Here is a 23642-nt window from a genome sequence, read left to right on the forward strand (position 1 = left end):
TGTGTAACCATATTACGATCTCACTTTACTCTGGATTCAGATGGAACTATCCTTGAAGGATAATGTTTTTTGCCGCTTACATACTCTTATGGGAGGCTTTAGTCGACAATAAATTGTCGAGCATATGTCGGAGAAATGCTAGAATATCTATTTCCACAAGAGCATAATGACACAATGACCACACTCCAAAGACTCCAGAAAACAGGAATTGATATAATGGCCCATTAGTTGAATTAGTAATACAAACGGTGAAAAACATTAATCACACTTTGATCATTAACCAACATGTTAAGACTAGCAAGTAAATGCTTCAGCCGTGATTTATGTAAGGCCTCATCTACCTATTAGTAGTGTCCAGTGGGTGTGTTTTGCAAACATGTAGGTAGTTTTTTTTCTTTTACTACCGACAGGGAAACATCAGGGTAGGGAGAAAGAGATAAGGTTATAGAGGTAAGATTCCACCTCTTCCCAGCTTTGTACGGCCCTTTCACGTCCGCGCCTTTCAAGACTCTTTCCGATGTCGTTAGCTTTGCTTAGTCCCTTTTGATGCTCACGCCATTAATCCAAATTAACAGATTACCGCTTCGTCCTAATTCACCCCGAAACCTTATTTAGCGGCTTTCTTTCGTCTAAATGACTCCACGGCCGAAATTGATCTCTCAATTAACAAGCATGCCAAAAACCTGGTGGACTATGTTACTGGATGGCTTTCCTCCCCTGGACTACCTACGGGGGACTGAAAAGACGTAGCGGCACTTTCGGCGCCTCTCCATTCGAGGGATTCGGTCTTAGCTTTGTACCTCACTTAGTTGATCACAATACCCATTGTTTCGCTTTGTTAGTCTGTTAGGGGTATCTTTCATACGCCGCAATTCTTCTGAGAGGGAGGGTTTAATGGAGCCATGCGTAGAAAGATTCAACAAGATTAGTCAGTTCTAGCCGAAACCGAAAATAGCATCTTAAATCTGTTCCAGTCCGTGCAAATCTAATGCCAAGGGTGTAAGACAGTGTGAAGGGAAAGGGAATTTATTTTAATATTTCAAGTTATTTCTTTCTCTTTGAATTGGCAGGGTGGGGGGGGGGGGGGGAGGAGGAGGGGGTATTGCCAGTGTCATTCTCTCTGACTATTGCACGTGCACTATCAATGCATGCGTGCATGTGATTTAGAAAGCATGAAAAAAAAAGTGTAAGACATGTCACTTCAACACGCATGCGCCAGCGTGCGCAACGCAGACTTTGCTCCAATCGGCCAATCTCCTTGTCACTGCTTGTCTCTCCCTTTCTCTCGGCCGGTCCACCTTCTCTTCCAAGGTTACAACGAAGGAAGACACTGCCTTTATTTCGACTGTTTGTGGCTTGCTTGATTTGACGAGTATAGCCCTTGTATATAGCCACACACGAGTAATATGCCCGTAAAACTCGCATCTCTGTCATACTCTGTCTCTGTCTCTCATCCAACTCGCACACCAACCGGCCGCTTATACAGCGCCGTCGTCAAAAAGAGGAGCAAGCTGCAAGGAGCGTTCAGGCGCGACCAGACCACTGAATCATGCAGAGCTCCATCGATTGGCTTACCAGGGACTGACTACAAACGCTGGGCACGCATTGCAAGTATCGTTGTGCGTGACAGACAACTGTTTTTCTTGATCGTTCCGTTTCTTGGTTTCCCTTTTTTCTGTCAGCTCGTAGCTTAGCCCTTAGCTTCTTAGCCCAGGATGGCTCACCCAAAATTTTCAAGGCAGATCTGGGGCTTGTTGCTCTGATAGTCAGGCACTGGAAACGACAAAGCCAGTGACTGTAACAATAGAGTACTGCCAATGCAGTGACTGTGGAGCTCGTCCACTCACGACCTCATTGACCAGGATTGGACTTGGATGAAGTATGGTCATGCCGAACCTCGCCCTGACCACGATACGGATCTCCTTCATTCTTGTTATCCTTTCGCGAGTGACGTGCTCACCAGTCGACCTCGCCGATCACTACTCCAAGCGGCGGCGGGGTTAACTTTTAGCGAAAAGGATACGCCAACAGCTAATACAGTGAGAAGTTTTAGGGAAAAAGGTGAGTTCATACATGAAAAAAATGTCATTTTCTATTGGAATTACCTGCATTGTCATCTCTCTCTCCCTCTCTCTCTCCCTCTCTTTAAGTGTGTATGTATGTGAGTGTGGTGCGTGTGTAGATGATCAACAGACCAACAAACTTTCGGCCACTAGCAATATCCCCCTTCCCTCCTATAAGACATTATCACTGCCCTTTACAATGAATATCGTTAATCACGTTTTTAATTTTGACAAGACAAAACAGTCTGAAGAAGAAATGGAAAAGCGCATCCTATACATTACATGTGTACCCCATGTAAAATGACCTGGTTTGTGCTGTTGTGGCAACGGAGAAACGGATTTTAGTGTGAGAGATTCTGATCTGACACGGTCTGAGGAGTGCGTGCGTACGTGTGTGTGTGTGTGTGTGTGTGTGTGTGTGTGTGTGTGTGTGTGTGTGTGTGTGTGTGTGTGTGTGTGTGTGTGTGTGTGCATCGTGTCTGTACATGATTGTATGTGCCTGTGCGTGCGGTTTTTTTAGTGCAAAAAAAAAGAAACTCAACTTGAATATGTTTTCATAAATCATGCCGACTTTGTGGTTATGTCTCTGTCATGTTTTTCCCTTCACAATATCATAATGTTGAACTTCGCGACGAATGGCTGGTCGTAGTAGGGATAGAAATGTAAAAAAAAAGAAGAAATAGCTTAAATCCAGAATATTTTATGCGCCAAGAGAAATGAATATTGCAGAAGTTTACAACTTTGTGCAATTTATCATGGTTTGAGTGTTACAATGATACACAAAATATGCACGGAATTCTATTGAAAAAATAGCACACCACTCGACGGAACGACGCGATAATGTCTCTCACTCTAATGGCACCTAATACAACGTACCCTAATCATGATTATTATGTTATTATTGTCATATATCAACTTCAACATGTAGCGCAGGATGCCACATACAGAAGTCAAAGCATTGGAAAAATTGGGAAAATATTCTAGAAAGACATAATGCATTAAAGGAACGATACTTGTTCAGACGTTTACATTGTTCCCTTGTCCTCTTTAGTCGATTGACAATTTCAAACGGAGATCTTCAACCTATAAATCTCGATTTTTCTCCCATGATGTTTCCTATATGTCTTTGTGAGTGGTAATTTGGGAAGTCGGCACCATACTTACGTCGATGTGCTTTGTTTTTTACAGCTTTAAGTATCTCATCTTACAACAACACGTTTGTCTTTCTTTCTTGTTTTTGTTTTGATTGACATGCCAGTTGAAACTTATATCAGAGTCAAAAATCTGAGCTATTGCGATTCAAATTCATCTCTTTCGTATCTCTCTAGAGATATCGTTTATGTTATCATCATCTCGCCTTTCCGCCTTTCCACCTTTCCGCCTTTCTTGGATCATCTAGCGTAATACAAAGTTTCCAAAGTAATAAACACCATCATTAGCACCATCAGAGTGGAGTCTGTATTCGCCATACCTTGACTAGCATCAGCTAGTTACAAGCGATCTCATACGAGGCCGTTTGAACCATGGCAGATATCCTCTTATGTGCCTTGGTATAGTAGAGAGAGAAAAAGCAACGTGCATTCTATCCTAGCTTAAGGACATAATCGCCCTATAGACAGGAATTTGACAAAGGGTCAGATGTATGCCCGTTTAAAAACGTGCAAGCCATTCTGAGAGACCTCCAATGTGTAACTGAAGGCGAGGCGAAGCATCCAGCCCAATATCTCGGTAACCCGTCATGGAGACTCTCCTATAGTCAGATGAACTGATTTTTCATGACACAGAATTAAAAGAGAGGGTGGTGACTATTCTCTCATTCTTTTTGTCTCTCCCCCTGTTTATTATCTTAGGGTATAATAAGTATAAAAAGAAGTAGGGCTAAATTTCTTCGAAGTACGACTAATGAAGTCGAATCTTGTGCTCGCTAGATAATCTGACAGTTGGTCGCGCAGCTAGCTGTTTAATACCGGTAATCGTTCATGTTTTATCAGTGTAGACAGATGGAAGCATTTAATTGCACCAGCTGTCACAGTGAAATTGATGTATTTATCCGTACGCTATTACAATTGGAAGTCAAAAGCGCGCATGACCTTGAAATTCTAACCCTAACATTAAAAATTGATGAAAAAATGGTAAAAGACAACAATACCAACAGCTAAAAAAGCAAAAGTTGCCAGTACTAGCGTCATTGAAAATGACATTCAACATTATCTCTCACACACGCACACACACACACACACACACACACACACACACACACTCACACACATACAAGATATTCCGAATATAAGATTGAAAATAAAGTTCATCTGCTGAAATCACAGGTAAAAAGGAACCACACACGCCCATCCTCGCAAACACACACATACACACACACACACTCAAGAAAAAGAAAACAGGCACAAACCTATATTGAAATTCGAGAACTATTTTCCACAGCCTGAACCATTGCCACTATTAGTACTACCTGAACAGCAACAATTATTACTATTCCCCCATTTAACTTCCACTGCACCACACTCCAGATATACTATCATTGCTATATAACTGCTACAACCAATAGTATTCCTTCTTCTACTAAAGCTTGCACTACTGATAGTACTTAATATGCGTCATTCCCAATTCACTGTGCTAATGAACTGACCAAATCGATGATAATAGTATAAGTTTTAATCTTACATCAGCTACTATTACTTCAACTGCAGTCATAACATAGTGCTTTTATTACTGCGTTTTGATTCTATTTTTGTCTCTTGTTCGACATGTGATATTACGATCATCACTGTTACAACAGTTGCTTCTACTTCTACTACAACAACTAGTACTACTACTACTACTACTACTACTACTACTACTACTACTACTACTACTACTACTACTACATCTACTACTACTACTACTACTACTAGTAGTAGTAGTAGATGTTGTAGTATAGTAGTTGTAGTAGTAGTAGTTGTTGTAGTCAGTGGCGAATCCAGGCGGGGCGCACCGGAACCTACCGGACGCACCCCTTTTTTGTTAAAACAAAGGAAATACCCCCCCCCCTAAAAAAAAAAAAAAATGAGGGGGGGGGGGGCTTTAATTTCAGTAAAGGCGCCCCCTCTTTATGGAATTCCTGGACCCGCCCCTAGTAGGCTAGTAGTAGCTACTACTACTACTATAACTATGTCTACTACTGTAATTACTTCTACTACTGGTAAAGGTAGTAGCAGTAGTAGCAGTAATAGTAGCAATAGTAGTAGTAGTAGTAGTAGTAGTAGTAGTAGTAGTAAAAGTAGAAATAATAGTGGTAATGGTCATGGCAAGAGTAGAAGTACTATAACTGTTATCACTACTACTTCTAGTATGTTACTACACTGCTACTCCCACGACTGGGCCTACTACTGCTATCGTTTTTACTATTATACTACTACTACTGCTGCTGATGCTGCTACTACTATTACTACTACTCATACTATTCACTATCACTATTACTCTTACCATCAATATTATCATAGATATTACTACTACCATCGCTATTACCATTACTATAACTAATTCTGTTGCAACTCCTACTACTACCATTACTACTTTGACTAATATCGTTGATATATTTTATTACTAATACTTATACTTCTATACTGTAACCACTACTACAACAAGTACAAGTTTTACTACCATTTCTTCAAGCTCTTCTGCTGTAAATAAGTACACACCTCAAGTTGCCAGCTAGGCGGAGTAAGAGTTCAGTGCACGCTTACAGGCACCACAGTAACCTGACGCCAAATTTCCATGGTTTGTATAAGGAATTGTGTTCGAAGGTATACTAACCATGCTGTAAATGAGGAAGTTATATACATTAGTTAGATTTTCCATTGTGTTTATGGTATCCCCGTGATATTTCCCTTTTTTATATGAATAATAGAAGATTCGTTACGGTTGTTATGTTAAAATGGGCTTCACATTGCGTGTAAACGGTTTTTTTAAGTCTATTCCTTTTTTCTTCTTCACATGTTTCGATATTGATCCAAATAAATCCCTTTCATTGAATGGCTACATTGAAAGTATTGTATCACGTGCATCATCAGGCTTCAAAAAGCGTGAAAATGCTAAAACAATATTGACGAGGTTATTCAAGTGCAATTTCGAAGTTCATTTGCTGTGCATGGCAGTAAACAAGCCCCGTGGCTGAGCTGATAAAAGTGCTTCTTTGACTGGGTCAGTGCCTTTGTAAGGGAGTTAGAAAAAGAAAAGCGAAAAATCCTTTGTCGAGGCAAGCTCCAGGCATATTCACCCACACAAGCAAAATAGACGCATTCCATGCATTGAAATTGTAGCAATGATTTGACTTAATCAGACAGACAGAGAGAGAAAAAAAAATCGCGATTGATCTGATATTTATGCATAAACTAGACTGCGGGTAAATATTTGTGTGTCATGTATATACACCATTTGCAAATAAACATCTCTTGGCATGATAGAAGAGAAGTTAGAATCATTTTGCATCAGGTTTTTAGAGCTGAAAAGGACCTCAAAAGAGATTGATTGATGGGAAATCTAAGAGGATGACCGTTTTAGCACACTTGAGGAATGTTTACCCACTTTTTCTTTTCATCAAACATATTTTAAAGATATAGTTGTTCTACAACTGTAGATGTTACGTCCTAGCTGGTCTACAGCTGATACCGATGTGGTCAACTTATTACCAAGCCAGCTTATCCCTTCTCCCATACATCTATACAGTAGAACGACTATATCTTTGAAATGTTTATATGATGAAAAAGTGGGAAAAATGTTCCTCAAGTATATGCTAAAACTGTCATCCTCTTGGATTTCCCATCAATCTATCTCTTTTAAGGTCCTTGCTTAGCTCCACAAACCTGAAGCGTAATGATTCTTGTGCTGTCTCTTCTATCACACCAAGAGAGATCAGCTGGTCCTGGTTTGACGAGATTCATACGCAGCCCAAGATGCATTTACACTTCATCGTTACTCACTTCAAGGATCTGTGCTGCAATGATCATCGCAATCATGCAATCGACACTTTTAAATTTCACCACATATCTTACCTCGCACACGGAGTAGATAGAGTTGGTAGATTATCACTGAATCTCTCTAAAGTCAGATAGAAATCTACAAATATTTGCTAATTTAAAAAGAGGAACATGAACTTTATCTACTAAAGCGTGTGGCCGGCTTAAGAATCAGTTACAAAGTTTGTCGTTATGAGGCTTTTGATAAACCGGAAACGGAAACAATTATAGAAGAACAGTTATGGGCTCAAATAAAAAGAATGAGTATTCTAGTGTATAAAACACAACGATGAACATTAAAAATTAAAATACAAGAGTATAACCAAACCATAGAAATGCGTTTTCTGGGACTTAGAGCAGTCGAGACCCCTTCAAAACCTGCGACGATAATTGATTGATTGATTGATTGAGTGATTTTGTTTCTGAATTTCTTTTCCATACATAAAGGTAATAAACAGTCTATTGAAGAAACTAATTGAGTGTAATGATATATTCATAATTTTATGAGGATGATAATAATTATCGTCCCGAGGCTGATTGAAGCAATTTCTTGTCAGTTTGGAGAAGCCTACGCAGCGGAGAAAGGAGTTCTATAGCTATCGAAATGACGTAGGAGTAATGTGGCTCAAACCAATTACATTTCATTTTCCATATATTTATGTCAAATCAACATTCATTTTATGATGACAAATTATAACACATTAGGCCATTACAATAAGCATCTCTCTTGATAAAGACAGACAAAAAGAGAACCAACAGTCAAGAAACACGCCGTGTCATGACGCCAGCGACTTCCAAAGGTTGCATCAATAAGATGCAACCTAATATTCAAGTATTAGCTTTACAACGTGTCAAGTGTGGTATGCAGCTGCACTGCAAGTAGCAAAGATTTTGCTTAGAAACGTTATTAGTATTGCATTTTATGAAGCGCACATACACTATACAAAATCGAATGAGTTGTTAAGCTCGAGTATAATGAACTGGAACGGTGGCCATCCTTATCAAGGTACCATTTTGTTAGTTTGTTTCATTTTTTCCATGTGAGAAGATTGCTGGATAGTCAATATTTAGCTGCACAATAGCTGGTCTTCCATAGGGTCCAGTTCTGAATGTAAGGCGGGACCACTTCACCAGGTTACACACCCTGTTCTTTGCGATAAATGAATGAAGCGGGATCTTTTACGGCTATGAGTTGTGACTCTCTCACACATGGGACCTCCATTTTATGTCCTATCATCGGAATAGGCTCTTGTGCTTCTTCATCTTAATGATCACACTCACACACAAGATTGCTCCGCTAGCGACTCGGGATCGTCATTTGGTCATTTGGTCATTTGGTTTGGGAGGCAGACGCGCTACCGACTGAGCCGAATTAGTGTTGGGAAATATTACCAACATGAATTACCATTTTCATTGGAAAAGCCCATCATTTCATTGCCTGAATGTCTAAACAATGCACATCAGATTCCCGACAACTTTGTCATTTATAGGTCATACTTGGTGCTTTCCAAAGTTATTCTCTAATTGCAAACTACCTTTTGCTTGAGAAAACAAAACTGGCAAGAAGTGTTAATGAATTGTCTATATTTGCATTTCAAGCAATATGCCCAAATGATGATGTATAAATACACAGCGACAGAACTGAATGAAAACGCATTTCGTTATCTTGCAATCTGTTTTCATTTAAGTCCAGTCATTTTCTTCTATCACTCGTCACAACGTCTTATTCAACTTTGTGTACTGTTCGCTCGCTTTGTTTTACCTCCGTTGGGATCTGTTTGTATCTTGTCGGAATCTCGAGGAGAGCAAAAATTATTTTCTCTTCTCTGCTTTTTTTTTTCCACGGGTTCAAATGCTGTCATCAAATGTATTTAGCGAGTTCTGGTCATGCTTAGCACCTCCCAATGTTTTTACTCAGGAGAATCAGTCATCGGCTGTTCTTAAAGTAAGGTGATGGAGTCACGTAAACACGGAAGAAAGGGAAGGGAAGTGTGCGGCAAGGGGTGGAAGATGTGGGTCACCGCACTAAGCGCCGCAGAAATGGAGAGGTACAAAGAGATTTTGGTGCAGTCAACTTGCGGTAGAGCAGGGCGGGGCTAGACGATCCCCTCTACTTCTTTTTGCTGGTATCCTTGATAAATTTGTTCCTAAAAAGCAACTCGTATCAAGACTACTACTATTCCCAAACACGCACAAAAACATTAAAAAGCAACTGTATACCTTTATAGGACAGCGAAATGTGGTGAAGTGTGTGCGAGTGATATAGTAACTTTGACAAACTTCCAAGACATCTTGCAGTACGTTTCATACCAAATTTGAATCCGTAGAATTAACAAAGGAAAGTCTGTGCAGAGATTTTGTAAACGATGTCAGCATTATTTCTTGGCCGTTAAGACATCAACACAAACTATGAATATAGTGACTCCATAGTACGTTCAACGTCCAACGTCCAAGTTTATATTGGTAATCAAAGTAAGATCAGACGAACAGAATGGTAAAAGTTTCCATTAAAATCGGGCATAAAATGAGGGGACCAGGGAATCTTAGGAATTTATATATGTTGACCGAAGAATGATGTTGGTTGCAATCACGCTGGAAACGCGATTACACCATCAGTTCACAACTCTAATTATTGATTTGGTCAATGATTTAGCAACTACAACAAATCAAATAAATAGGAATTCATTTGAATATATACTTTCAATTTCTATTGGCGAATCAATTAATGAGTAAATGGAAGTAGACATGAGTAGACATTTATCATACAGGTACTCCACGAAATAAATGTATTCTTAGTAGAAATAAGGTGGAACTTGTTCAGCAAATGAAAAGTTATTCATGTTATTTGCGTGTGTAAATGATATATCGCATAATGTTACTCAACGAAAAAAAAAAAACGTTACACCCGTCCTTAATATGTCTTAACTCGTGAGCTTTCAGTAATTTAGGTAATTCATTATTCTTTATCCGACCCTTCGCACGAATGACACAAAATCGTCGAAACGATAAACCATGCACCCCTCCGATGCCATCACGAAAGAAACCCAGAGTGGCATTACTTTTGACAAGAGCCACGCCCGGAATCTCTGATGAAAGGGAGCCCTTACTACGACCCGTTCAGCAATGTGTGTCTATAGAAAGGAAGTTTTATCCAGATGTGTGATCATGGTCATTTTACAAAGGGTATTTCATATACAGGGTATTACAGCAGAAAGAAAATTCCACAGTCCAGTTTACCAGACCATTGCCCCATGTGTATTTCATGGATATGGTAGATTGTACAAACGTCTTTAGATGAATAAATGTGATGCACGGTTCAAAAGGACTATGCAACTCCTAAATTTCCTTCTTGATTATCATTACCGGAGGAGATTTTTTTAATTTGGTTTGATAAAGACTTTGTTGGAATTATTTTAAGAGTGCAACGCGTTTCATTTTTCTAATTCATTCCCCCGGTTTTTTTTATCTTAATTTCCAAATAATGTACATAAAGACCACAAAACATAGTAACGCATCTTATGTGACATAGTATCACATACATCTGACATAGAAACGCATCTTATTTCATTAAGGACTGGAAATGAAATTGTGAAGGGATGCTATATAGCGAACTCGTTTAATGCGGTCCCCTCGCTTACGGTACATCGTTACAATCTGTTATACAAAACTTCTATAAGTAAACATAAAGCAAATTAACCAGCGCAAAATACGTTTGGCACTACACATGTCGCTCTGCGTCCGCAGATACGAGGTAATAAACTATTATATTTAGACGCTTGACACCATGGAACAAGTTGCTCCCTCCTAAAATAGTGTAGTTGGGTTTAAGACACCATAACTAAGAGGTTCGTTTGTACGAGTGCTGATGATGTGATTTACCATGCCACTCCGCGGAGAGGCAGCTAACGTGGCGAGAATCCCTAATTTCTCTTTCTTTACCGGGTGGTTTTTGTAGTCTATAGCCCAAGAGGCTTAAAGGTGTCTGATATGTGAGGGCGAATGTAATCTCCCAGAATGTATCTCATCAGGTCAATAGACGCTGGTCCTTTTATTCCTCACAGACAAGAGAAAGAGAAAGAGAGAAGAGGGGGGAGACGTTAACATCGAGGTGAATGAAAATGTAACAGAATGCTGTACACGGGTGAAAGCAGGTAAGGCGCAGTGTTCGGCTTCGAGGAAGCTTAAGAACCGTTTCTTCTGATATTCCTTCTTCTACTTCTCCTCCTCCTCCACATATTTTTTTTCTTCTTCTTTTTCTTCTTTTTCTTCTCCTTCTCCTTCTTTTTCTTCTTCTGTCACTTATCCATCATTTTTGCTTCCGCAAGATGTCGCTCTTTATAAGTAACAAACATACCCTTTAGTCCAGCACAAAAAAAAGGAAAGAGAAGAAATTAAAAAGTGCAATATATCATTTACTCAAGCCTTGAGAGCAACGAGTAGAGAGCTCAGGGACCAAATACATAATGACTTCTATAGATTTATACATTACTCTCACCTCGTGTACCTCCAAAATAAATTCATTCAATGTTATTGTCATGAGGAGCGATCGTGGTAATTGCCCAGCTTAAACTACTGACACTTAATCACGAGGTCCTCAGTTCGACACCTCTGCCGGCAACAGTGGTTAGAGCCCTTTGGTGCTGCACTCATTGCCTGGTGGATTGGAAGAGGCTCCATGTCGACAGTCCCATGGTTGCTTGGTTAATCGCATGTGGTTACTGCCTCAGTGGCCGCGTGAACTTACCTCAAGCAACTGATACTCAAATTTAACACCATCGACAATGTTATCAGAAAACAGACGAGATAATGATCTAATGTAACAACTGTGTCATTGAATGGGCGTACCATGACTTATGGATATAGATAAAAACTTGAAACTTGAAAGGAAAGGAGTGAAAAAAAAAATAGGATATATGATTGCTCGATTTGATCCCCCCCCAAAAAAAAAAAAAAAAAAATCTGGTTTTGCTAGCCTCATGTTTTTCTTAGCGTACTCAGAATATAATTTCTCACTTTTCGTCCCTGGAAACACTTATGTGTCAAAGGCTGAAGTAAAATGTGGTAATTTTTGATACGTAAGATTGCTGAAACAAAGCAGCATCAGTCCAAGAGAAGTATTCAATAACAACTATTCCACGGGCAGCATTCTGGCTGCAATGCCATTCCCGCGCTCAGTGGTCATTAGCTGGGGCTAGAAATGGCATTCTATATAAAGTCACTTGTGCTTTGGGACCTCCATCAATGGATCTCAAGATGCGAATTCCAAAAGAGATGAAGCAACTCACGAGAGTGATTAAAGCATTATTAGATAACACGAATGGGGGAATCTTCGAACTCGAGAGCATCCGCATAAGTACAAAGACGAACTAATAAGGCCTTTGAGAGTGGTAATTATTAGTGTGGGCGGTAAGTACGGAATGTATATATCACGTATAAATAAACATGCATACATAGTACATTGTACTTTCGTATATGTTCATATGATAGAAATTATATATACATATATATATATATATATATATATATATATATATATATATATATATATATATAGTTAAAACATTCGTGTTCATTGACAGATAATTGAAACCTAAAGATGTGGAGCAAGACAAAAGGGTTAAACTGCTTCAAGATTTGTAGACTTCGAGAATGGGCAAAAAGTCCTTTTGAGTGGGCTTTGTAGTATTGATGCAAGGGGAATTGAGTGATGTGAAAAGTTTTGTTATCATTTGTAAATTTGCGACAATTCGAATTAGATACAAATATGACTAGTTCTGGGTTTTGTTTCATTCTTTTTATAGTCATATAGCATGTTAAGCTTTTATGAACAGATCAGATAGTTAGACAAGGGAACTCTCAAAATTCCTTGGATTGGAAATAAATCTATATGAGATTATAGTTAAGGAAAAACCCAAAAATAAGACTAAGAAAAAAGATTGACTTTTAAATCTATTAGAATGAGATTTCAATTCCAGTTTTGATTTTCCCCTCATCTCAGCATACGATACTTAGAGAGAATACCTTAAAGGGTTCCATCTTCGAAGCGAAAAAAAGGGAGGAAACTGCAGAAAAAAATAAAAACACAATTGTTGATGATACGCAAAGCTATGACACAACATGGACGCTGATTAATGGTCATGTTCATTCTATACAAATGCCTCGCGCATAAACAGTCGTGCCCCAGTCTTGAGCTCCCAAACCAGAGCTACGGGACCGCAGCAGTTGATATACCATCTTGGAATATATCTCAGAGTCAATTAACGTGTGTATTTTAGTCAGCTGTGTGTCAACCGGTTCGTTATGATTTGAAATTAATGTGAGGAAAGAAAGCGAGAGAATGAGAGAGAGGACGGGAGTGGGAACCGTAGACCGGCGCCAAGCCGCTACTGCTTCGTCAGTTTTCCCGTCTGATTCTTGTTTGTTCTGTCTACCAAATTCGCTTTCATGCCACTAATGAGGGAGGGGGAAGAATTGAAACAAGTCAGGTTCCACATAGGTGGAAATGATTTCCAATCGATCATTCTGTCAGACGTCAATTCAATTGGTGGGTTCTTTTTTTGTTTTTTGGTCTGACGTCACACAAAAATCCATTTTTTTTTCATCCCAAAGGCTCACCTATTAGCGAAAGTTTGATCAAATGCTACCGGGATTGGCCGGTCTCTGCCCCGACTTTAGCGGACATCACACTCTTCCCATTGGATCGTTCAAAGCATTCGATTTTTCCTACGCAGGCTCGGCTGAATATGGTACATGTCTTTAGTTGCTTGAGCCCTGTCGCTCTTCCATCTCAAGAAAAGTAACATACATGTAGATGCAATTCTTGGAATACCCTGACTTCAGCTTAGCAAAAGTCCTGCTTACATAGTTGCAGCCAAAGTTAGAGCCTTCGCACCCCTTAAGTTGATCCTGGTTAGATGTAATCGGATTAATCAATTAATACATTTTTTTTCCCTAAAGACCCGAATATACCGCGTGAGTAATCTGATCCCAATGCAATGCAAACTTTTTCTTTTTGCAGCGAAACGGATTAAGCGTGTTGGAATTACGAGAACGAATTCTGCAAGAGTGACCTAATCGCTTCTCTAAAGGCAAATATAAGACTTTACACCATGATGGCTTTAACCAATTTGTAGGCATCACATTACAAACTACTTACGGACATCATGTGTTGAGAAAGAAATCCCAACTTGCTGGAATTCCGTATTGTCACCACGCTACAAGGTTAACGCGTATCTACCGGTTCTTTGAATTCTCACTGTGGGCAAAGATACCTCTCCTGCATAGCTCTGAAAATAAAGGAACAAATTAAGAAATCATTGACCAGTAACTTAAACACTTTGTTTCTGATTGTTGATCCCACCATATTCGCAGTGTAAACGCCTGCCTTTTCGATATATTTTGCAAAAAATTGAGACAAACAAAAAAGGCACGAGCAGATAGAAAAACAAAAATGGGAAAAAAAAATACCACCTGTAAGCCGAACCGCTTTGCAGTATCGATTCCGTTTTCGAATTCACTGTCCTCAACAACAACAACAAAAAGGAAAAAAGAAAGCAAAAAGGTTTTCGTCTGAGTTCGTATTTCTCACGATGCGCCGTCTCGTGACACGACGTAGGCTAGGACACGTCCGTGAGTGAGGCATAGCCGGGTAGCAGCCGACCTGGGGTCGCTTTGCCCACGGTGGTCATTAAGACGACTGGGCGATTACCCATCATTAGCGTAGAAAGGTGCGCGAGATAGCATCAAATTGGGACTCCCGCTATTCAGGGAGCGTGTCTGATAACATCGTACACCGATTGGCATCCTTTTCGGAGTTTGTAAATTGATTCGATTCAACGAGAGGAGGAGGGAAAAAAAGAAGCTATTTGTTGCGACTCTTTTAAAAGATGTTTGTGAAATTTTGAGGTCACTTTAAAGTTGTCGATGGGATTTTTAAACTCTTTTGACATTTCAGATTGAATATAAGAACTTGACAAAAGTCCCCTAACACAACAATACATGATAATTAATCTGCGTGATTCAAGACGGCGATTATGATATTAATAGTGGCTCGGAGTATAGATGCGTGGATTTGTCAGGCAAATATTCACACACTTTGCTTAGTGGATTGGTCAGGTACACGATAGCACCAAAACCTGCGGTGAAGCCGGTATGGGGTCGAGATGACTTCTTAGCCTCAATGTAGATGCTGAAGATATGGTGTAGAGGTACAACGTGTGCATTGCGCGTGCAGGGGGGCTAGTACTTCATGCCGAACAATGCCAAGTCGCTGCGGGGTAGTTTTATGTCGCCTCGAAAGTTTCCGCGCGGTAATTTTGTTCTGGACAGGGTAACGTACTCCGTACAAAACAAGCAGTTTTCAATACATTCACTGGGGTACAAGAAGATCGCACGCACTGTATAGCATTGTATGTGCTTGCCTACATAAGCGCAGTTATACACGAGGAAATAACTCCTCCAATCTAGTGTGCTGCAGTTGAGTTGACTAAAGTATAATGAGAGTAAAATTAAACGATCATTGGAAATGTACAAAAATGATGATATTTGGAAGTTTTAAGTGTTTTCGTGTATACTCGTTAACACTGATACCTGTCACAATCTTCTAATATTATGCAAATTAGACGTCATCGCCTCATAATATCATTTTGCAAAGATATGACTAACAAAATCCTTCTTTACGTCTTGGTTTTTTTTTTGTTTTTTTGTTTTTTGTTTTTTTTTTGGGGGGGGGGGGTATTATTTGGTGGAGGATTCGATTTTCTCTCAAATTCTTCGGGGATAGCACGATATTCAACGAGTCTGTGGCATTCTTGGGTTTCATACCCTGCAGATAATGTCTGACCGTAGTTTACATGGGTTTTTTTTTTAGTACAAAATTATAATCGAATAGATTGGACTGACTGAAGATGAAATGAAATTGAGAATTGTAAACAAGCAAAAGGGAAATTTGATGCGAAAATATTGTACAACTTATGTTTTCGTTACTAAGTCAACAACTATACAACCCATCACCGTGACATAATTTTTGCTGCGGTAACTCTACAAAAAAAAAAATGATAGGAATGAAACAATTCAGTGTTTGTTTTGTTTTCTTTACTTTAGTTCTAGGACACATTGCACTCAAGTCCATTGGATACTTTTGACCATTTCTACAGCTTCTTGAAGCGTTATACAACTTTGAAACACCATAGCAATCGATTTTTTTTTCTGATTAGACAGCAATGAAAAGATATAATTACTATAAAGTCAGCGATGCAAAACTAGAAAACATGAAAATCATGCACTAGTAATCCTTAATCTGAATTGAATTCTGTGAGAGGAAAAAAAGCTATAGGTATCCATGCTGGGTATGATTATTCTTAACTCCTCTCCAAGCTATATGGAGAGGAGTTAAGTTATTAATGAAAGAGTTACAAAGCGAGCTGCTGCATAACTATGTTGCTTGTTTTCATTACAGTCCTAAAATCGCCATCTATACCTGTATATATTTAGAAAAATCAATTATGCATTTTGATTGGCTCGATAAGTGACTAAGGTGCCGTGGTCTTGTTGGATAACGCTCTGCGCTTTCGGCGGAAAAGGCTAGGGTTCAAGCCTTTTCTCGGCACTGTTGTGTCCGTGAACAAGTCACCGCATCTGTTAAAGGGGCTGTACAGTACTGGTTGAGGTGGGGATTCATGTTTTTTACATTCCTAAGTGAGATAATGAGAAACCTCTTATGAAATATGAAAGAGCATGTAATTCTTAAAAGGATTCAACGTTTATTTGATGAAAATTGGTTTTTAAATGGCTGAGATATCTAAAAAAATGATAATAATAAAAGACTACAGGCCACAACTTTATTAGGATCTCTTTGTTTCACCTTGTTTTTGGATATCTCGGCCACTTCAAAACCGATTTTCATCAAATAAACTTTTGATGCCCCTTAGAATTGCATGCTCTTTGACATCTCATAGAGTGGTTTCTGAATATCTCGCAAAACGTTAAAAGCTAAATCCTCGCCTTCACCAGAACTGTACACACCCTTTAATAGTCCTCCCTTCTATACACAGGTATGTTCTGGTACTAGTATTCGGTATATGAAACTGAACGCGTACGTGGTTTGATATATCACGCATGCGTAAGAATCTCTCAGCCTCCCTGTAATATGTTTCCTAAGGAATGGAGTATTCGCATTTGAATCATATTACTATTTGGATTGATTTTACGTTGTTAGGCTTTATGAAGGTGGAATAGGATGTGTGTGATATATTCAATTTATCATGATAATATGTACATAATATGCATAGTATACATGTGTGTTTGCGTGCGTGTGTGTTGTGTGTGTGTGTGAATGCATAGTATGTATACGGTAACTATAACAAACTCGCGGTGGGGGGGGGGGGGGGGTACCTGAGGAGGAGACACAAAACACACATTCTCTTTGGTAATCGAGCGAAACGGAAACTTTTATAAGTCAGTTGTAAAGCTTAAAAGGCGTGAGTGTGAAGGTGTTATCAGCTGCCTATATACCCAATGGAATAATCTCCACGCACCGGAACAATTGGTGCCACCAGGTTTCTCAAGAATCTTCTTATATCAAAACGGTACAGTTTCTCAGATGTGTAATCAGTGTGTTAACACAGTTACATTACACTACAATGGTTCTAATTCCTCGCGGTTCTGTGAACCGCGCGAAGTGGTATTCCCAAGTCTAGTGGCGGGCTTTCAACCTGTCTCAAAAAGTGATAACACTGCCCTGACACTGTCAATAATATGAAAACACCCCAAATCCAATGAAAGGTCACGCTGTGGTTTTGCGATCATCAGTGTTTGGCCTATTTAAGCTATGATTGGTGGAATATACTCTCATACGATTCCCAAATAAATGGCTTTTTCTATACACAGTGGCAGTCGAGCAAAAGATGAATAACCTTAACATAAGTCCTAGCATGAGATATACACAACTTCAAAACGTTCAAAATTGAACTGTACAACAAGGACATCGGGAAAAACAAGATAGCTAGCGGGTTGATTCTTTAGAAGGCTCAGCCATTAAGATGTCATTAACCCGCAAATCACTCCAAATCCTGTACTACGATTGTCTAAGCAGTTTCAATATCTTCTTTACAAGTTAGAGAAATAAATCTATAAGGACCGCTAACCTTATTCGTTTGTTTGGTGCCTTTGTTCTGGGTTACACCGTTGAGAAAGAGATTTGCAATACTTTCGAGCGCTTTTCTTCTCCTTCTTGCGCATGGTTTTAAGGCAGAGGGCTTGGAAATCGTCGCTGTTATGTATTGGAGATTGTCAATCGGTCATAGAACGACCCTATGTCAAGCTGTCTTGCCCAATTCAAGGCCGGATAAAGATCAACAACCTGCTTTGAGTGGGAAGACATAGACCGAGAAGGAATATGAATGACTGGATCTCTCCGCAGCAGACCAGGGCTATTGTATTTGTAAGCGGGTTCTAAGAGATTTGCAATGTCTGAGAAAAGAAAGAGAGAGAAAGAGAGAGAGAGAGATAAAAAAACAGACAGAGTATAGAGATAGATAGATAGACAGATATATAGATAGATAGATAGATGGATAGACATATATATAAATAGACAGATAGATAGATAAATAAATAGTTAGATAGATAGATAGATAGATAGATAGACAGATATATAGATGCATGTAGATAGATAGATAGATAGATACATACATATATACATAGATGAATCGAGATTGAGATAGAGATAGGAGAGAGGGAGAGATAGAGAGGAGGACAAGACGTGTGAGAAAGAGAAGAGAACGGAAGACGGGTGCATAGTAACGAGATGTTTTGAACAAATTGTTAGGCAATCATGCAACGGAAAATACAAAACGACAGGAAAAGCGCATCTAAGGAAACTTAGTATAAAATTGTACTGCACAGTTGTCGAATCGGTCATGTTATGTCAGGGTCAACAACTGATTAAAGATGGGCAACTGAAGGATAGAGAAACGTCAAAGAGCAAAATGATTTTCAGAATAAGCCCTAAGCAGTAAAGCAATAGTAAAAATCGATGTTTTCATAACTACTGATGATGATGGTTGGAATCGAGCGCAGCCTGTCATAGAAAGAATGTATCATGCTTTCTCGTGAGTTGTTCTCTTTTGTCATTCATGGAAAAAAAAAACTATAGTGTGTCTTGCATGCATCTTATGTATAAGTAAAACTTTCAGCTCTGACGTCACAATGCGATTTTTAATTGTGTTCATTTTCTGAATACTCATAGCAGCAAGTCTTGCATGCATCTTATGTATAAGTAAAACTTTCAGCTCTGACGTCACAATGCGATTTTTAATTGTGTTCATTTTCTGAATACTCATAGCAGCAAACACATCCCTTTCCCTGATACCATTATTATGTCTCTTTTTTCTTTGAACGCATTTAGTCACTTCTAGTTCATTATAAAACGAGAAATTGGTTCGTCACGTGGCGATGGAGCAATCCATTTCCTGTCATTAATGCGTCAATATATCTGTGTTTTTGTCAAATCTATGTCTTTATGACTTGTGTGATTCCAGTACGATAAGCATACTTTGAGGGGCGAACTCCTGATATGCTTACACATACGCTGTGTGAAATACATCAAGTTTATCTTATTGAACATGACCACGAAGATGCTACATACTAATGTGTTTCAAGTGAGCTTTGAGCAAGAATTCTGACGATAAAAGCTACCTTAATTTATCATCATTGAAGCAGTAACGATATTGAGATAGCCTCCTACACTTGAATTCGACATTTTCGTGCGATCCAACGGGTTGTTTTTGCCATTAACGTCTTAAGATTATTGCACTCACTATACCCCGTAAGCTCTGTCATTTTTTTTTGTCGTAGTTCATTATGTCACCGCCTTCGCGCTATGTCGATGTCCGTTTTATTGACCTACAAAGTCCTAGTTGGAACTGTGTCATAATGGCCCCTTCTCAGAATGGTAGCAGAAGTTGATTTCTTCGTGAAAGGTCATTTCATGGAGACTAATTCAGTCGCAAGAGCGCACCTTTTTTGTTAGGGCGCCCCACGGTACGACTTACTTAAGGTCCATCGTTTAAGAGTCAAGTCCTTTCAATGCCTATCGGAGATCCGGCCTAATGAAGTGTATTGGCACAACCACTTACGCGCCGTGACCGCTAAACGCCTCTTAGCGGTTGCTTGATATGCGATTACACCAGCCGTTATATCTCCCCAGCATGGAAGCCGCAGAAATCACATTAAGACGGTACAGTTTGTAATGGGCACAACAAAGCTTATCATAGGCACGGTGCTTTGTAAGCAAGATACGCTTTCTAAGCAAGACACAAGAAGAAGGGGATAGGACGAAATACGCCAATCGGGTGCGAATTGTTCGACTTAGTGTACGAGTTACATAAGAGAGCAAGTAGCTTATTTAGACACCATCTCATCGAACTACGTGAAAACAAGGAACATAAGGGACGGAGAAAAACGAAAACAACCTTCACTTAAACTCCAAGTTTAAATGTACTTTTATCTGGACTGGACCTCTGGTAGTTACGACAATAATGAATTTAGATGATCGTTAATGCAGATTTTTGCTGATCAACAGGTAGCAATTCCTTGTAATAAAATCTGAGCATGATTATTATTATTTTTTTTTGTGATCCACTCAGGCAGTTCATTAAGGGTCAAAAGAAGATGTATCTAAATTAATAAAATTTTAGCTTCGAGTTGCTTTTCATTGTGATTGATTGACAAATCCGTTACGTCAATGTCAGGCAAGTTGTCAATCAGTTGCAATAAAAGAAGATGTACCCTTCGAAATTCCTGGGTAATCAATGAAGCATATCAATACAAGTCATAATGTGTTTCTGTTTTTACAGCGGTCTGTGCACCACGATGATACCTTTCTTCACTTTCACCGTTCTCGCAGCTTTATATGTTACATTTTCTGCTAACGTGACTGTTACACATCAGTGTATATAGGGTCATTAGGTTTAAGTGATTTCGTTCTTTTTTAAACTGAAATAGCAAACAATCAAACAATTTATACAAGAAGGAACATCTTGTTCTCACTACACAAAAGCGACACAATACTCATCCTGAATAATGTAACCAATGTGTACCTGTGGAGTATTGTATGATTTGTGTCGATCGTGCTTGTGACCCTGTAGAATTTTGTTGGGTCTTCATAGAATGCCAACAGATGCGTCAATGGCCGAGCAATATGCCTGACTAAAACCCTGTCTCTTGTGGTTTCTATTTTGCAGGACTACCGTCGACAAGTAAGAAGTCATATGACTTTGACGTTACTGGGATTCTGGATCGAGAAAACATTGTGTCGGCGGAGCTTGTCCTCTTCAAGCGACATCCGAAGTGGCGTTCAGCATCCGATCCCATCAATCCTGAACACAAACGAGCGCTTATCAAAGTTTATCATATGTATACAATTGAAAAAAAGGGGGAAATTCGAAGACAGAGCTCTCTTATGGATCAAAGAATAATAGATGTGGCGTATTCGGGGTATCTAGAGTTTAACGTCACAAGGGCGTTCGTGCACGCCGCAAGAAGTTTAGACCTAAGCACGACGAACACTTCCAGTGTCATTAGGAGAACATTTCGAATTAAAGTTAGAGCGCCAAGGGAAGACATCCAAAGGACGGTTCGGTTTATCAAATTCCCTGCAGACGGCAGGCCAGAGAAACAACCGCTTTTGGTTTTATATCTAAATGATAATATGATCCATCGGCGGGACATCAGAATGCCGCTGGGAAGTCGAGGTGTGGTGGCGTCACACACGCCAAGCGGCTGGAAACTCATGCCGCGTCATCACCCAGTCATACCAGACAGGCGAACTGGAGAAAGGTCGTGGAATGATTCGGCGGTCGTGTCGCAGAAGTTGACCGATACTGAGGAAGCGGCCGACGCGGTCGGGAACGCGGAAGTCGCGGTTGAAAGCGGGTCAGCGGCGGTAAGACGTAAACGCCGCGCTGCGAACAATCGATCGACCGCTTCTTCATCCAGACCGGCCAGAGTCAGATGTCAACTACACAAGTACAGAGTCAGCTTTGAGAAAGTAGGGTGGACCAGCTGGATTCTAGCTCCACCGGGTAAGTTCCATTTCTCATTCCCAGCAGCCTTCAATCACTGCCAATCATTAAAATTGCATGGACGTACTTTAAAGCTGATGGTATGTATGCGCATGCCATGCGTGTGGCTGGTGCTCCAGCACGTCAAGAAAGTGCAGGAATATTTACTACTTTTTCGTTTTTAAATCTCAATGTGTTATGAAAAGTCTGACATGAATCACAAGTCTTGAAAGGTGATCAAGCATCAAAAGGGTAATGCTCATATGGTTATAAAAATAGATTTTCATAAAAATCAATACTCTCAAGAGGTCTTTGTCATCCACTGAGTTCAGTTTTAATAAATGGCTGATAGTTTATATAACTATTTTGGCAAAACACGAACAATAGAAAATCAAAGTATGAAATGACCCTCAAATTCCAACCTTTTTCTAGGAAAATAAAATCTATGCTGCAATGGCACGATGTATTTTATTGAAATCATAAGATGGTGTCCTTACTGGATCTAGCCAATTTCAGATTAAAAAAAGAGTGGTTTAAAACAAATCCTTTATGTATGTCTTCATCAATATGTGTGGTACAAATGCATCTATAATCACTAAAAAGCAGACTGACGCATAGTGTTAATCGACGTGATAGTTGTACCATTCACGCTGTGTCACAACTGCACGCCATCACACCATCTAGCACAAACTAGTGAAAGAAGAGAGAATGATAAATAAAAATTTCCAAATGAAGACATCATAGATCATTCATAGAAAACATTAATGCTTGTCGCAGTCAGTTTGCTATCACCAAACCACGAAAAGCAAAGTAAAAGTGGGTTTTTTTCACTCAATTTATTTAACATACATACATTTTAGCAGCTTTGCAAGATGTCAACTCTTGTGCACTGTTATGGCAACTAGCATATTTCAAATCCACGTGTGTATCCTATCCTTGCTTCGACACTGGGATGTCTAACCTCCAAATAATGAATAATCATATTAGTGGATGAAGGAATCATTTGAGCATGGCTCAGTGTACGTTGAGTAACTAAGTTCGAGAGAGTAAAGGCGCAAAGATTTTTTGATATCATGGATAAGTCGTTGACTTGCCGTTTGCTTCACTGACACCTCAAAAAGTGCACTTTATGACCTCAGCATCCCGTTCATTGTAAAGTCCATCTGACGTCATAAATCTATGACAATGGCTCCTTCTCTATTCACGATCAAGTCTTAATCCAGCAAGAACTGGGGAATCTTTCAACCTGCACAGTCAAATGTGACACGAAGCTCTTCTGAAACCTATCTAATCCAACCGAATAGCTCCTAAATCTCGATCGAGATTGTCGTAGAGCCGATTTCGTTTTGGGAAACAAATAATCAGTCGAAAATCCGGCAGGTTCCCATGGCAACTGGCCTCGAAAGTTGTCGACTCCGTGTGATAATTTCCATGAAGATCGAAATGTGCGCAAACTGGACCGTTCCTCCCATGCAAATCCTTTTCAAAATATTTTTCCCTTTGCATAG

The 23642-nt window shown here is 39.5% G+C and overlaps 1 pseudogene; it reads left to right on the forward strand.

Moving 5' to 3' along the window:
• The first annotated feature begins 1881 nt into the window (after nt 1-1881).
• The window catches only part of LOC139712775 (bone morphogenetic protein 2-like), a 48077-nt pseudogene continuing 26316 nt past the window's right edge, over nt 1882-23642 (forward strand).

Source organism: Diadema antillarum, unplaced genomic scaffold, assembly GCF_040938485.1.
Source record: "Diadema antillarum isolate AM-2024a unplaced genomic scaffold, OU_Dant_1.0 seq00001855_RagTag, whole genome shotgun sequence".
Lineage (NCBI taxonomy): Eukaryota > Metazoa > Echinodermata > Echinoidea > Diadematoida > Diadematidae > Diadema > Diadema antillarum.